The following is a 10,377-nucleotide window of genomic DNA, read 5'->3' as shown; positions in this document are numbered from 1 at the left end:
AGACAATTTATCAAACACAGACTACATTAGTTACAACACATGTTTTATCAATTCTTTAAATAGAGAAATCCATATGCATATAACAATGATGAATCCTGGATTAGTAATCATGGCAAGCACTAATCATTTTCAATTTCTCATTTAAACATTTCAACAAACATATAGGTTGCATCGTTTTTTTATCGCAGTTCATAGGTGTATCTCATAGAGAAATCGATGTATTTAAGACAATACAGTAGCAATCAAGGCAAGCATTAATCATTAGCTATCCTGAAAGCACTGATAAATCGTAACCTAAGCATTTATAGTCCACACCTTTCATTAGTACGCTCAACTCGGACTTGGTCCAAATTCTACGTTTTCAAAAATGGAACGTCGAGCACTTAAATAATGAAACTGGTTAGCTAGGTTGACGTAAAATTATCCGAAAACTCTACATCGATATTAGGGTTGGTATTTCTTACCTGAAATTGTAGCCAAAAGAGGTTTGGTAGCACAAAGGAGTGGTAATTAGGCGCGTGGATTCATGAGAGAAGATTTCCTGCAGGGATCTCCCAAAGTTCCCCTTGTCTCTTTTTTCTTTTCTCCTCTCTCTCCCTCTAGGGTTTGTGAAATTCGTATATGGGAGAGAGAGGGTGAAATGATGGCTATTTATAGCCCCAGATGTGGTGCAAATGGTCCCACATTGTTTATACGCTGTGGGCAGCCGTTTATGACGAACAGGGCTCATAGGGAGGCCCACGACCCATTTATGTCATAGGGTATGCTCCCAGGCAATGAATCCATGCTAGGACACGATTTTGGTGCGATCGGCTAAGCCGATCGACCGTGGAGAGCCCGTGTCAGATTAACGATCATACATGTCCAATCGGGGCCACTGTTATACAAATAGGTGCAGGGAAATTTTCTTTCTCCATTCGTGAAGTTTGGTCACAAACTAACGGTCTAAATTCTTCAACTTTGCGTAAGATCGAACGACCTAATTAACTTAAGTTTCAGTTCATTTTCTAAGGATATTCGCATTTCTCACACTCTTAACTCACGGCTCAAGTTGGGCGTTTCTAGACACTATCTGGGCTTGATTCCCGCGATGGTTGTCAAGTCCAGCAGGACGAACGTCGTCTTATAGTTTCGTAGTCATCAGACCCCCAACGTGCGGTCTAGATCCGTTACTGAGTTTCAGTGTACTATTCCCTAGAGTGACAGGCCCTTGGGATTTCTCCTACGTTTTCAAATAGTATTAGTCCAGTGGTACCCATGATTTTTGGCCTTCTCATTTGTGAAAATGGTGGCCCAAGCTTAATCCACCAATTACTTAACTAAATTCCATCTAAGTTATATAACTGCACGCGGTCTTTAGGTTGTTCTGCATGAGGTTGTACTCGATCTTTGTACGGATTTTTCCAGGATGTTACAGTAATCATTTACTTTTCTTGTTAAGAAAAGTACATTCATAGTGTAATTTTTACTTTCCAAGCTTGCAAATTTACATTTCTTAGTGTAATCTGTAACAATAACCAATGTGCCGGTAATTTTAGCTATAATTCGAGTCTATGCCCGCACGTTGGACTCAGCTCATCCATCAGAAATGTGTTCTTCAACTGATCCTTGTGATCGACTGTAAGGATTTCCTTCTTGTTTCATTTTCTCTATATTGAAAAGTCCTTTCGTACGAAAGGCAAAGGTGTAACCCATTATCAAGGACGAACCCTACTCTTTGACTATCGCCTGATCCAATTTACACATTGAGCGAGTGGCTTAATAGGTGACCGAATCTCTCTGGGTCTCGATCATACACTACATGTCTGTCTATCTTGACGCTTTGGTTCATTGTTGTTTAGTTCGAATTAGAGCCACAATTCCAATTCTGACACAAACACGTACCCAATGCAGAAAATAACATAACAATACGTGGATATCTGAGTGCATCATGCTTATCCATACAGATTCCATGTAACTCCCTGTCCGTCGCGACAGGGTATTGGGATAAAGGGATGAAGAGACCTCACAAAGTTCATGTCGGCGAGGGAAATTTGCATCCTAGCACGCTAGTGAATGGACGGACATGATTTTTGGACGAGGGTCACTGACATGATTATCTAAAATCCCAGACTCCAATATTTTCTCATTGTAGTCGTCGATGTAATTTAATTTGAAATGGTATACGACCCGACCATTTGGAGGACTCGACTCCTGCCAATTTTCCAAGGCCTTGGACGAGGGTCACTGACATGATTATCTAAAATCCCAGACTCCAATATTTTCTCATTGTAGTCGTCGATGTAATTTAATTTGAAATGGTATACGACCCGACCATTTGGAGGACTCGACTCCTGCCAATTTCCAAGGCCTTGAATCTGAAGAAACACCTGTTGCAAGGATGCTTGACCTTCAAACACCTCAAGCATCTCCATGGCTGCCTCCTCTGCCTCGGCATGGGCCAACATAACTACCTCCTCAATATTATCCTAAAATCCTCCCTCAACTTAGGACACCCCGCCCACGCACGCCTCGTCTTCGGCTGTGTCCAGGAACCCAACATTTTCTTATGGAATTCTATGATCCATGGCTTTGTATCCAATGACTACGTCCTTGCGGCGGTCGAATTCTATAGTCTCATGCGCCAGCACGACCACTTTCCCTTTTGTCCTCAAGGCTTGTGCGAGGATTCCAAATTTTTGATTGGGGGTGAAGATTCATACCCTTGTTTTGAAAGCAGGTTTTGAATGGGATGTCTTCGTTAAGACAAGTTTGGTTTCCTTGTATGGTAAATGTAGTCATTTGTGTGATGCCCACAAGCTATTTGATGAAATTCCTTTGGACCGTGATTATTTGTGGGTATATGGAGGATGGGAGATTTTGGGAGGTTGTGGATATGTTTAGGCGGATGTTGGAGATGGAATTGAGGCCAGATAGTTTTACTCTGGTTCAGGTACTATCTTCATGTTCTCAGTTGGGGGATCTAAAGAATGGGGAGTGGATACATGCATATATTGTGGAAAGGCATGGGGAGGAATGTCTTTGTGGGCACTGACCTTGTGGATGTGTATACTAAGTGCAGTAGCATGGAGAAAGCATGGTCTATTTTCAATCGGATGGAAGAGAGAGATGTGATTTTGTGGAGCACGATGATCAGGAGTTATTCATCAAATGGGCTCCCTAAAGAGGCATTGGATCTCTTCTTCCAAATGCAGGATCAACATGTGGGACTGGATTGTTTTACCATGGTTGGTGTTCTTTCTGCTTGCGCCAGGTTAGGTGCTCTAGACTTGGGCAATTGGGCTAGCAGTTTAATCAATAAAAATGAGTTTATGTCGAACCCGGTCTTGGGTACTGCATTGATTGATATGTATGCCAAATGCAGATGCATGTCTCGGGCTTGGACAGTCTTTAAAGGGATGAAGCAAAGAGACCTTGTTGTTTGGAATGCAATGATCAATGGGCTTGGCATGAGCGGTCATGGGAAAATTACATTTGGACTGTTTAATCAGATACAGAAGTTGGGGATTCAACCTAATGGGAACACTTTCATTGGTCTTCTTTGTGGCTGTACTCATGCTGGTCTAGTTGAAGATGGTCGTCGGTATTTTGACAGCATGAATCGCATATATACACTAACTCCTAGGATCGAGCATTACGGATATATGGTTGATCTTCTTGGCCATGCAGGCTTATTAGATGAGGCTCATCAGTTGATTAAAGGCATGTCAATGGAGGCTAATGCTATTGTCTGGGGAGCTCTCTTGGGTAGCTGTAGGATTTACCATGCCACCCATTTGGCTAAACTTGTATTGAAGCAGCTTATTGAGTTAGAGCCTATGAATGCTAGGAATTATGTACTCTTATCGAATATATATATGCTGCAAATGGACAGTGGGATGATGCGGCAAACCTTAGGCTGGTCATGAATAGGAAACACATCCGAAAGACACTAGGATGTAGTTGGATTGAGCTGAATGGTATTGTTCATCAGTTTCTCATGGGAGACCAGTCCCATCCGCTGTCGGAGAAGATCTATTTGAAGCTTGATGTACTGGCTAAGGAATTGAAGGGTTTGGGATATGTACCCACAACAGAAACAATTCTCTTCGATATAGAAGAGGAAGAAAAAGAGCATTCCCTTGGTCATCACAGTGAAAAGTTGGCTATCACATTTGGTCTTATCAGCACAATGCAAGGAGATGGCTTTCGAGTAGTGAAAAACCTTTGAGTTTGTAATGATTGTCATACTACTATAAAACTCATGTCGAATATTACGGGCCGAGAAGTAGTAGTCAGAGATAATAATAGATTCCATTGTTTTAGAGAAGGGTCATGTTCCTATAGAGATTATTGGTGACTTTGCATACATTTTCTTGAGTAGAATGATACAAGAATGACATATTTATGAGTTTGATAATGTGCACTCCAAATATTTCTATTGTGCATATGACACCTGTTTGTGGTGATCCAGACCATTAAATTGGAGGCTACTGTAAGAATTTATTTTATTTTTCTTTCAAATTTTTGTTTTATGGGCCATCATAGATCACAGTTTTTATCTACAGGACGGCTCTAGATGTTGGACCTTATGCGTATGGGCATATGCCAATGCCCCACTTAAAATTTATCAATTGCAAACATGAATCTAGGGGCCAGTTACTCTTCCATATTATTCATGTGCATGGAATTTGGAGCACGTGGGAGCTTAACGAGTGAAGACTTAAAAGACTCATATGGCTCTTAGATGAGTAGAGATGTACATGGAGGCATTTATTTAAGAATTATTGGTCCCCCATCTATCTCAACTTCATAAACACTTCTTCAACATCATGAAAAGTGTCTAAGGTTGAGAGAGGAAAGGAAAATTCATGCCCCTTAATCGTTTCACGAAGGACATGGCTACACTAGCCATGGCAGCAAACATGGAGCAACTAAGTGAATTTTTTAGCTTCTAAACCAGGGATGCATAGAGATCCCAATTATCAAATTTTAGATATATCGTCTACTATATGGATGGCTCATATGCCAAAAAACAAGGAGGTTGGGTTGTGTTAGTCTGATGTAGAGAAGGTCGCAGACAGTTTCATGGAAAAGATGTACCAGAGAAGGCCTGGTCAAAGGCAGAAATGGTCTGGACTGTCAGAACCTCAAAATAACTCTATCTTGCAAACCGAGATGACTTTTTTGACATATCATATATGATTTTGGGGTAGGAGAAGCTACTTTAGCCAACCAACCCTACTACACCAGGTTTCCCATGCCGAATTTGCGAGATTCCATTAGATTGATAGTTAAAAGTCCATTTTAATTTTGTTTTTACTATAAATGGTAAGTTTTATTTTGATTATAACTTTTGATCCATTGAGTTGGAGTCGTGCCTAACATGTAAAGGGCTTAGAAAAATTAGAAGAATAATGTGGTTAGGCCAAATTGGACACTATTTTTGGCCTAAACCAATGAAGTCTAGTAGGTATGATGACCGTCAATAAATAGTACCTTTACTATTTATGGTAAGTTAGGTTTTTAGGGTGTTTGAGTCTAAAACTCCATCCTAGGTTTGAGCTCATTATTTAACGGATTGTAATTTCATTTTTTTAAAAATCATCAATGAATTTATTAGAAATTATTTCTATTTTTATCCCTCTTAGATTCGAGGAAGCTCTGTGAGGAGTCTAGAGAGCTCCGTGGATTTGGAGTAGTTATTCCATGAGGAAGACAGTGATTGACTTCATCAATGAATTTACTATTTATAGTAAGTTAGGTTTTCAGGGTGTTTAAGTCTAAAACTCCATCCTAGGTTTGACCTCATTTTTTAAAGGATTGTAATTTCATTTTGTTTTTATCATCAATGAATTTATTAGAATTTATTTATATTTTTATCCCTCTTGGATTCGAGGAAGCTTTGTGAGGAGTTTAGAGAGCTCCATGGATTTGAAGTAGTTATTCCATGAGGAAGACAGTGATTGACTTCATCACGTCCCTCCCTACGTCAATTGGTATCAAAGCGAGGACTCTCCTCGGGTCGATGACAACTAACAATGGAATGGACTAAAATCCTATGGGTAGTGATCCATGGATTCATTATCTATTGGGAAGAATGGAAGCTTTCCACAAGGAGAGTTAGTTGACCATGCAAGGGCTGCATGCAACCCTCGACTGTATTACGGATGTGCTAATTCCACCCCGAGCCCAAGGTGATGCTCACCAGCCTGTTGTTGCTGTACGATACAACCCTGATTTCTGTAGAGCACTTTCGGAGGTGAATCGTATGGCTACCCCATATGAGTTGAGCTCCAGCGACAAGGACATCGGTGGTGTCTTTGCTTGACGACTGGCCCATGGAGATGTTCGACTAGATCATGTTGAAAGAAACTATCGAGGTAAGGTCAAACTTTCTAGTTTTAATGGCTTATTACGTATAGAAGACTTACTTGATTGGTTAGCAAAAATAGAGCGGTAATTTGATTACATGGAACTGGAGCAAAAGAAAGTGAAGTTGGTCACGTTCAAATTGAAATCCAGTGCTTCTGCATAGTGGGAGCAATTATAACTCTCACATGCTCGACAGAATAAGGCACCTATCCGATCATGGCCGTGGATGAGACACCTTCTTCAATCATGATTCTCCCCAATGATTACGAGCATGTATTGTTCCAGCAATACTAAAATTACTGGCAGGAGAATCAAACTGTCATAGATAAAACTGAAGAATTCCAACAGTTGGCAACGCAGAATGATTTATTGAAGATCGAATTACAAAAGTTAACACGATTCCAAGGCAGTTTACCATGAACAATTCATGACCAAGTTCAGATGCACTTGGTCAGGACCATGAATGAAGTGGTTCAGTTGGCAAGTCGGGTAGAAACGCAGCTTACAAAAGTCCCTACTCGGCCTTATCCTTCAACTTGGCCCCTATGACGGGTCCCACGTAGGATTCAACACTGGCCAAAGGAAAGCAACCCGTGGGAGGGTGTTCCCAACTTTCTACAACTGCAAACCGTGACATGGGGAGCAATCCATCTAGGCCTTAATGTGCAACACCCACAACAACGAGTCTGAGTAGGATTCTATATCCTTATGGTTGACCAAGGCCAAACAATTATTATCATTGTGGCCAACTGGACCAGTTATCAAACACCTACCCTCAACCCACTTGGCCATTAACGAAGGGGGCACTAAAGGTGAGTAAGTGGAAGAAGGCCTTATATTTGATGAGGATGAATAAGTCGTTAAAGAAGGAGCTGGTTATGAAAAATGGTTGGTCGAGGATCATGATGAATTATTGGTTGTGAGGCGATTATTGTACGCTCCAAGTAAGGAGTTAAACCCACAAATGCACAATATCTTTCGTATGGGTGTACCATCAATGACAAGGTCTGTGATGTAATCATCGACAGTGGCAGTAACGAGAACATTGTCTCGAATGTGATGGTGGACAAGTTGCAGCTACCTATGATAAAGCATCCTTCCCCTTACTCAATTGGTTGGATAAAAAAAGGTGAATGAGATCAATGTAACTGAACAATGCATTATCTCATTTTCACTTAGTAAGAATTATAAAGATCAAGTACTTTATAACGTGGTTGATATGAAAGCATGTTATATGTTACTTAGTCGACTATGGTCATCGGACCATAATACGACCTACTGAGGACGAGACAATATTTACATATTCATCAAGGAAGGTCGAAAGATGATCCTTGCCCTTATGGCATCAGAGAACCACCTTGAAAAATCTAAAGTGGAGGGAGCTCCCTCCTGACTACTCGGGATTTCGTGTAGGAATCCAAGGAAATCGGCGAGGTATACGCCATGGTGGTAAATGACGAAAAATTGGAACCTTAGAAATTCCTCCAAGTTTAAAGTCGTTGTTGAATGAATTCAAAGAAATCTGGCCTGAAGAGTTACCCGATGGATTGCCCCCCATACGGGGCATCCAACATCAAATATACCTCATCCCTAAGGCTAGCTTGCTCAACCGTCCTCGCTATCAGATGAGTTCGAATGAATGTGAAATACTTTAGGGGTAGGTGGAGGAATTGATCTGTAAAGGTCTTTTGAGAGAGAGCATGAGCCCATGTGTAGTACCAACTTTATTAACATTGAAGAAAGATGGGAGTTGACACATGTGTGTCGACAGCTGGGTAATTAACAAGATTACCATTAAATATCAGTTCCTGATACCGTGGTTGGACTACATGATTGATATGCTAGAATGTGTCAAAGTGTCCTCTAAACTCAATCTAAGGAGCAGGTACCATTAGATTCGTATTTAGCCTAGTGATGAGTGGAAAACGACATTCAAGACTAAGGAATGGTAGTATGAGTTAGCCCTTCAGTCTACAGAACACACTGAGCACTTTTATGCGTCTAATGAATTAAGTGTTGAAGTTGTTCATTGGCCGGTTTGTGGTAGTATATTTTGATGACATCTTGATATATAGCAGGGTGAGTGGAGCACATGGAATATCTTAAGTAAGTGTTATAAGTTCAGCAATTAACAAGTTGTACCTCCACTTGAAGAAGTACAATTTTTTAATGGATAGTCTGTTGTTCTTAGGTTTTGTTATGACGTCCACGAGCATCTGTATGGATGATGAAAATGTGTGATCCATCGGGGAATAACCGATTCCAATGAACATTCATAAATTGAGGAGCTTCCATAGCTTGGTGACCTTCTATTGTCAATTCGTGCGGAATTTTAGCATTATAGCCACACCTAGTACGTATTGTATGAAAAAAAGACCTGCTTCAATGGATCGATGAGGCCGACAATAGCTTTGCTAAAATCAAGCTTTGATTATCCATGTCATGCCCTAAACTCGGTGTCACGCCCCAAACTCAGAAACCGGGCTCACAAAATTCCCGATTGTCGAATCCAGTGCCGACAGCCTCCGCAGTACCCCATTCTCGGCTCCTAGATCCTATTCGCCAGATTTCGATCCTGGGATCCTACAAGGAGGATTTTTCCAATGTATATTATCTCGTAAGAAGCATAACCACAAGTATACCCAAATCACAAAGGCAACATCATCATCACATATCCATTAATATAAACAGTTGAATATAATGCTGAAAGGGAAATATACATATATAAAAAATCATATGCTTCAGAAATCCGCTGCACACTCCAAGCTCAATGCTGCTGCGACCTAACGCCACCTGCACGCATCTATCGTGCATAAGCTTATTGAAAGCTTAGAGGGTGGTGAAAGTGTGTACATAATGTAAGTGCCAAATACACAGATATCAGAGTAAGCAGAAGTACTGACAAGTCCATGAATATCATCAGCCTTATTCAGGCTATGTGATACAAAAACATAATACGCCAATATCATATACTGAGAATGTAATACAATATACAAATCTTGACGAGTCCACAAATATCGTCAACCTCATTAAGGCCATATAAATGCAGAAACGTAGCATAGTAACCCAAAATGTCATATGCCGCGGATGTAATGCAATATACGGTGCGAATAAAATGACCAAGCTGGAGTGTGAAGTCGGGAAGATAGTACGTGGTATCGTAGGTTATGGGGTCCATCACAAGGGATTTCTATCTAAACTAGTCCCATACCTAAATTTGGATAGACAGACTCAATGTGGTAGACTCCTGATCTCAGGTTAGTCGCGCGCCTAACCGAAATCCTGGCCATTGCGAAAGTACAAATTAAATTAGTTGCGTACCACCAGCCCGAGTGGATAGTGAATGAATGAATGAATGAGTAAGATGCTGAGTATAAACTCCAACTCAATAAGTCCATATATCAGTAATGTACATCTCTAGAATCATCACCGGGGTCTATTACACTCACACCAGCTTGTCGCCCCTATCCGAGAGCACACCTGGGTAAATGGAAAAGACCTCACCATCTGGTTGCTAATATTGGGCCCCACTTGTTGATAACAAACCCATTCCTCAAGCTGGTCAAACTCAACCTAGATATTACCCCCTCACTCAAGTGGGTAAGGTTACACCCCCTCCCAACTAACCACGATACAGTGGGAGACGTGGCCTACTGGTATACGACCCTTATGCGCTCATATATATCCACTTGGTCTCAACGTTGGGGCGTTTTCTGGCCACGGAAGTTTAGGAACTTTCACCCACGGACATCCAAAGTGCCCTTATGCTCAAACCAAACATTTTCGGTGTCCCATCCAGTCATCCACGATATGCCTGTGGAGGCTACGACCCTGATATCGCTAGGGCATACAGTAGACATATCACACAAATGTGAGATGCATGAGTCATATCATCCAGTCACGCATCAAACTTGTGCGTACCGTGCGCTCATGTGGGGCAACTCCGCTTATCACAGAGTCTCATAAACAACCTGCCTAATGGCATATGCAATGGTCAAACACATCTCATATGAAGCATGCAGA

General features: G+C 41.2%; 1 pseudogene; it reads left to right on the top strand.

Annotated features, from left to right (window-relative positions):
- The first annotated feature begins 2,297 nt into the window (after positions 1-2,297).
- Positions 2,298-4,339, top strand: LOC131224338 (putative pentatricopeptide repeat-containing protein At3g08820; annotated as a pseudogene).
- The last annotated feature ends 6,038 nt before the right edge of the window (positions 4,340-10,377 follow it).

Source organism: Magnolia sinica, chromosome 13 (genome assembly GCF_029962835.1).
Source record: "Magnolia sinica isolate HGM2019 chromosome 13, MsV1, whole genome shotgun sequence".
Taxonomy (NCBI): Eukaryota; Viridiplantae; Streptophyta; class Magnoliopsida; order Magnoliales; family Magnoliaceae; genus Magnolia; species Magnolia sinica.
The sequence above is the reverse complement of the archived record's forward strand: the minus strand, read 5'-3'. Positions and strand labels throughout refer to the sequence as shown.